The sequence below is a fragment of the Rhincodon typus genome, chromosome 21 (assembly GCF_021869965.1).
Source record: "Rhincodon typus isolate 14 chromosome 21, sRhiTyp1.1, whole genome shotgun sequence".
Taxonomy (NCBI): domain Eukaryota; kingdom Metazoa; phylum Chordata; class Chondrichthyes; order Orectolobiformes; family Rhincodontidae; genus Rhincodon; species Rhincodon typus.
Window position 1 is genome coordinate 41,012,680 of NC_063352.1, and position 5,854 is coordinate 41,018,533.

Here is a 5,854-nt window from a genome sequence, read left to right on the forward strand (position 1 = left end):
TGACAAGTCACCTCCTGACTCCCCAAATCCTGTCCATCATCTACGAGGCACAAGTCAGGAGTGTGATGGAATACTCCCCACTTGCATGAATGGGTGCAGCTCCAACAACACTGAAAAAGCTTTGGCACCTTACAGGACAAAGCCTGCTTAATTAGCACTGCATCCACTCCACCCAGCACCGACACTCAGCAGCAATCTGTACTGTCTACAAGATGCTCTGTAGAAATTCACCAAAGATCCTTAGACAGTACCTTCTAAACCCATGAACACTTCCATCTAGAAGTACAAGGGCAGCTAATACATGGGAACACCACTTTCAAGTTTCCTTCCAAGCCACTCACCATCCTGACTTGGAATTATGTCACTGTTCCTTCCCTGTCACTTCGTCAAAATCCTGGAATTTCCTCCCTAAGGGCATTGTGGATCAACCCACAGCACATGGACTGCAGCAGTTCAGGAAGTCAGCTCACTACCACCTTCTTAAGGACAGCGAGGGACAGGGAATAAATGCTAGCTAACCATCGACGCCCATGTCCCACAAGTGAATTTTAAAAAAGATGCAAAGTATTCACTTAATACGTCAACCATGCCTCTAGCCTAAAGAAAAACCGAAAGAACTGCGGATGCTGTAAATCAGGAACAAAAATAGAAGTTGCTGGAAAAGCTCAGCAGGTCTGGCAGCATTTGGAAAGAAAAAAAGAATCAGTGTTAACGGTATCAGTTTCCTGAGGAAGGGTGACCGGGTCTGAAAGGTTAATTCTGATTTTTTCTTCACAGATGCTGCCAGACCCGCTGAGCTTTTCCAGCAACTTCTGTTTTTATGCCTCTAGCCTCCTTGTGTAAATTCACTTCTTGGTCCTTAATTTGTCTTGCTTCTCCTTTGACTACTGATGTGTTTATGGAAGACTTCGAGATTTCCTTTTAAGTTAGCTGCCCAGTCTTTTCTCATATTCTGTCTTTGCTGCTTGTAGTTGTTTTTCCACCTCACCTATCACATTTTGTATTCAGGTTGGTTCTCAATTGTACTTTAATTCTGCACAGCTGCCATAAGTACACTTTTTCTTTAATGTGATTTCTATTTTTTGTCATCCAGAAGCTTTGAATTTGTTTGTCCTCCCTTTCCCTTTTGAGGGAATGTACCTTGTACAACTACTGTTTTTCCCATCAGGCTTTAGTTTCAGTTTTTTCAGTCCATTCTTTGCTTGTTAATTATTCTCACTCTGGATTGAGCAGTGATGTCTCCTACTGTCATCCTAAACCTTATGATACAATAATTACTCCTGGCTAAATGTTTCCGCACTGCCACTTGATCTATTTGGCCCATCTTATTTCCAAGAACCAGGTTTAGCAGAGCCTCCTTTCTTGTTGGACTGGACACACAGTAGGAAATTCTCCTGATCACAATCTAGGACTGGTCCCCTGCTGTTCCTTTATGCTACCACTATCTCAGTTAATGTACGAGTAATTAAAGTACCTCATTATAACTGTTTACACCTCTCAGTAATTTCCCTGCAGACTTGTTCCTCTATATTCTTTCCACTAGCTGGTGGTCTATATGTTACAGAGAGCAATATAATTACACATTTCTTATTCCTTAGCTCTAGACAAATTGATTCTGTCTTTGAATCCACTGAACTATCCTCTTTCTCCAGAACTGCAATGTTTTTCCTAAGCAAAATATCATCTCTTGCCCTTTTCTTCCAATCATAATTTTGCTGAACACTTTGTAACCAGGCATATTTAACACCAGGTTTCTAGTATCACCGAAATGTTATAATCCCCTTTGGCATTCTGTGCCTATAACTGTCCGATCTTATTGATTATGTGAATGCATGGAGCATAGTTAATGTAATCCCGCTTTGGACTTCATTACTTTCTCCCTTACACCAACCCCATTGATGAACTTACTTTCCCCTCATTTAGTGCTGTCTCCCTCACCCAGCTGTTTGTGCATCCAGGTATTTCTTTCTAATATTCTCTGGTTTCTACACCCCTGCCGAGTCAGTTTAAACCCTCCCTCCAATGGCAGTAGCAAAACTCTCCACAAGGAACTCTGTTCCGGCTCTGTTCAGATGTAACTGAACTGTCCAATTGTACAGGTATTATCTCCCTCAGCGCCAGTCTCAGTGCCACAGGAATCTAAAGGTCTCCCTCCTGCACCATTTTTCCAGCCGTGTAATCATCTGTCTTATCTTCCTATTTCTATACTCACTTGCATGTGGAATTGGAAATTCTAGAAATTCTACCTAGCTTCCTAAATTCCAATTTCAGCACCACATCCCCTTCCTACCAATGTTATTAGTACTGATGTGGACCACAATTGTTGGGCTGTGTGCCCTCCCTCAGAAAATAGTCCTGTGTCCCTGACCCTAGCACGAAGGAGGCAACAAACCATCTTGGAGTCTATCAATGCTGCAGGGAAATGACTGTCTACTTCCCTAACTACAGAATCCCCTATCAATTCTCCACTTCCACTTTCTGGTCATCCATTCCCTATCTGCTAACTTGTTCCTGACTTGGTGGTGTCATGATGTTCTAGTGAAGTGCCATGGTGCATTTTCGCTGTATTAAAGGTGCCATCCAAATGCAATATGGTAAGAGCTGATGTGAGTAAGTAGCACATCTCAGTGAAGTCAGATATTGGGGTCAATGGTTGAGACTTGTAACCACTTTTCTGAGTGTGCTTTGCACGTAAATCTCTGCCTCATGGACGCACCTCAGTGACTCCAGCTCTTGCTTGATCTCAGGAACATGCAGCTGCTGACACTTCCTGTACATGGGTTTATCTAGGTCACAACAAGTTTCCACAACTCCCCACAAGATGGGCATTCCGCTTGGGTGAGCTGCCCTGCTATATTTTATCTTATACTTCTAAGTTACTTTGCTTACTGGAACTTTACTTACTTTCACTTTACTTTTGTAGTATAATCTAAAAATTGGAGATTAGTAGAACGTACAAATTCTTCACACTCTCCTCTGCCTAAAAATTATTTTTGTGTCAGCAGCAGAAATATGTATTTCTCTCAATTACTGATTCTAGAGCACCGTCCCGAACAGCGACTGCTCAACCATGAAATGACTCATGACATTCCTGTGGTGTGACTCTTAGACCATTTCCTGCTCTCCTTGTGCTGTTTTATCTGGTTTCCATTCCCTCTCTCTTGCTTTTAGGGGCTTGTGACTATCTCAAGATCCTCCACTCTCTCAGATGTTGGTGACTGTCTCTGTCTCCTGTCCTCTGCTCTTATAAAATTTACTCTGTGATCAATCTGACCTTGTATTCATGAGGCTCAATGTTATCAAATGCTGTTGTAGTAAAGAGCCATGGGACATTTCCCTGTATTAAAGGTGCCATCCAAATGCAATATGGTTCGATGTGGCGTGAGTAAGCAGCACATCTCAGTGAAGTCAGATATTGGGGTCAGGTTAAGTTCTACTACCCACATTTGGGGTTATTGGCTTCAAAACCTCTGCACAACCAACTTAGAGGTTTCATTCCATGCTTCTGCAATTCACTAGGATGTTATCTTCAACACTTTTGCCTTGTTAAAACCAGCTTGTCCTGTTTTGACAATGGGTTCCCATAATTGGGCCTATTCTGTGTCATAACCTGACCACGTTAAGGGAATTAATTTTTATTCACTTAAGGTATCTGGGCATCACTGCCTAGGCCAGCACTTATTGCTCATCCCTTGTTGCCCTTGAATGTGGTGGTGAGCTGCCCTCTCGAACTGCTCAGTCCATGGGTGTAAATACCCCCACAATGCAGTATGGCAGGGACTCCCAGGATTTTGACCCAGTGACACTGAAAGAATAGCCATATAAATACAAGTCTGGATTGTGAGTGGCTTGGAGGGGAACTTGTTGGTAAACTTGTAAGCAGTGGTGTTCTTGTGCATCTGCTGTCCTTATCCTTCTAGGTTGTAATGGTTGTGGGTTTGGAACATGCTATTTGAGGATTGTGGTGAGTTTCTGCAGTGCATCTGGTAGATGGTATACAGTGCTGCTACTCTCCATTGTGGTGGAGGCAGTGAATGGCACCTCATCCACAGACCACAGACAATCAAGTGGGTGCCTTTGGGACAGTGTCAAGCTTCTTGAGTATTGTTGGGAGCTGCACTCATCCGAGCAAGTGGGAGTATTCCATCACGCTCCTGATTTGTGCCTTGTGCACATGCTTTGGGCAGGAAGGAGGTCAGTTACTCACAGCAGGATTCCTTGCCTCTGATCTCCTCTTGTCAACATAGTACTTGTGTAGTCTTAATGTTACTTGTCACTTGCCAGCCCAAACCTAGATATCGTTCAGGTCTTCCTGCATTTGGACACTGACTGCTTCAGTATCTTTCGCAAGGAGGTGCAATGGTGCTATGAAGTCTCTGACACTCAACAGGAGATGGTGCTTTCTTTTTGTGAAGCTAGAATCTCAGGTGAACTATGAATCCAGTAATTAGATTTCCAGTGAACTTCATTGGATCTCAATGTTCAGATAAATATGCCTATATATAGGGTACAGAAAACAATCCAAAAATAGAATCATGTAAATTACTTTTGAATGTGGTCTTATCATATTTTGACTACAGTGGCTTGTTTTGGGGGTCTATTGAGTCAATGCAATAGTTTATCAATTTGAATTGTAGTGAAGGTTTCTCACCAAAGTGGATAAAACTGTTCAACAGATTTGAATGTGTACTGGTTAAACTGTGCAATTTTCATAAATTTTCAAAATATTCTAAGTACTTCATGAATCTTGAAATCAATACTGTCAATAACTTGCCAATAAGTTCCAGTCATAAAATAGTCCAGCACAGCAGAACACCCCCTTTCTCTACAGTCCATCATCACAGAATAATTCTTGATAGGCATTAATAACCTACAGTTTGGTGTACAGGGCATAATTTCAAAGTTTGCAGGAAATAGAAAAAATTGAAGCATTGTAAACTGAGGAGGATATTGTATAAATTCAAAAGAACAAGGTGAAATGGGCAGACAGGTGGCAAATGAAGTTCAATGCTGACCTTCATAAGGAGTGTGAAGTGGTTCATTTTGATAGGAAGAACATGGAGGTAGCATAATATAAAGGGTACAATTCTAAACTGGGTGCAGGAACAGAGGAATCTGTATATATATGTGGATTAGACCATTGATCGTAAGTAGTAGGAACAAAAGTAGGCTGTTCAGCCCCTCGGGCCTGCACTGCTTTCAATAGGATTATGGCTGATCCAACATTCCTCCATGTCAACTTTCCTTTCCTTTTCCCTGTAACCCTATATTCCTCTACTGATCAATAATCAATCAATCACATCCTTAATTACACACAAGGACTCTTACCCCCATAGCTGTCTGTGGCAAGTAGTTCCAAATACTCAACCCTTTCAGAAGAAATTCCTCCTCATCTTAGTCTTAAATTGGTGTCCCTTTATTCTGAGACACCCTGGTCCTCGACGCTTCTGTGAGGGGAACTATCCTTTCAGCATTTACACTGTCAAGCACCTTAAGAATCCTAAATGTCTTAATGAGATCACCTCATTCTTCTAAACTTCAGTGAGTAGAGTCCCAACCTTGTTTAACCTTTGCTTATGAGACAATCCTTCCATACAGGGGAATAATCCTAGTGAACCTACTCTAAACTGCCTCTAATGCAACAATGTCTTTCCTTAGGTAAAGGGACCAAAACTGCTGCCATACTCGAGATGTGATCTCACCAGCATTTTGTACCGTTGCAGTAAGGCTTCCTTATTCATAGTCCAACCTTCCTGAAAAAAGTGTTCAACGTTCCATTAGCATTCCTGATTACATGCTACATGTGTGTACTAGCCGTCTGTTTGGTGCACAATTACACCCCCAACCCCCCCCC